Consider the following 1,202-nt stretch of genomic DNA (forward strand, 5'->3'; position numbering starts at 1 on the left):
GGATGTGTAAATCGGAGAACAAGCTGAGTTCATTTCCGTTTTTCAGCTCCGTTTCTCCTGCCAGGACTTTTTCTAATCTCCAAATATTTTCCCATGATGCACCTGGGGGGCGTGTTTTTTTTTTTTTAATCCCTCCGGCTACGACGAAATGGTAGGAGGAGGAAAAAGTGAGCGAGTGAGGAGGAGAAACAGCTGATTTTTCAGCAGAAGTCGTTCTGGTTTTTGTCTGGATTTGTGGAAACTTCTTCTTCTTCTTCTTCTTCTTTGTTTTTAATTTTTACCGATTCTGATCTGAAGGATTAATCTTTTAACTCCTCCGTCGCTCCGCTGCTGTTTGACTTTAACAGTAAAACTGTCAGTTAAACTGATGGTGCAGGTAGGAAGCAGGAATCTGAAATGAGCTCCAGCTTCACATTTCTGCTGTGAAGCCGTTTTTATTTGGCTTTTAGATCCTAATCTCTTAATCTCAAACAGAAACTGAAAATAAACCAACATAATGGATCAAAATTAAGTCAAAAACAAACAGCAGCAGCAGCAGAACAACTGCTTTCTACTACATGATGTTTAAAATAATGACAAATTTAGATGATTTTTCCAACTCGCAGCTGGWGGATCCATTTATCTGTTTGTTATTCTACATCCAGCAGCTCTAGTTACTCTAGCTCTTTACCTTTAAACTCCTAAAAACAAAACGTTCTGAAGATGCAGCGAGCGATGATGGCCTGCGCCGACTGCTTATGTCCTCCGAGAGACGACAGCTCCCCTGCTGGACAGGTAGGGCATTACACGGCGGAAACAAACAACATGGAGGCCAAAAACACTGAAAAATACCCGACATGTAAAGTTATGAATGTGATTGAATTAGAGCTGAAATGATTAATCGTGATTAATCCCAGCTCTGGATGTGTGTAAAAATATTCAGATAAATCCAAACTAATMYGAAATTCATCCCCATATTGAGTGAAAACCTGATTAGGATCGAGTTAAACTTGAGTTTTTATCGAAGTCGTCGTCTTTAAATTGACCTTTATCAATCAATCACATTTTATTTGTATAGCACATTTCAGCAGCAGGGCATTTCAAAGTGCTTTACATCATTAAGATAAAAACAGCATGTGACGGTGAATAAACAGTTAGAAAGACAAAGAGAATTAAAAAAAATAGGTTAAAAAAAGATAAAAACATTAAAACCTCCACCCCTT

General features: G+C 38.3%; 1 protein-coding gene across 1 annotated transcript in view; it reads left to right on the forward strand.

Moving 5' to 3' along the window:
* LOC103480851 (type II inositol 3,4-bisphosphate 4-phosphatase-like) overlaps positions 1-1,202 on the forward strand; it is a 27,014-nt gene that overhangs the window by 4,991 nt on the left and 20,821 nt on the right. The window lies entirely within an intron of this gene.

This window comes from Poecilia reticulata, linkage group LG18 (genome assembly GCF_000633615.1).
Source record: "Poecilia reticulata strain Guanapo linkage group LG18, Guppy_female_1.0+MT, whole genome shotgun sequence".
In the NCBI taxonomy this organism is placed as follows: Eukaryota; Metazoa; Chordata; class Actinopteri; order Cyprinodontiformes; family Poeciliidae; genus Poecilia; species Poecilia reticulata.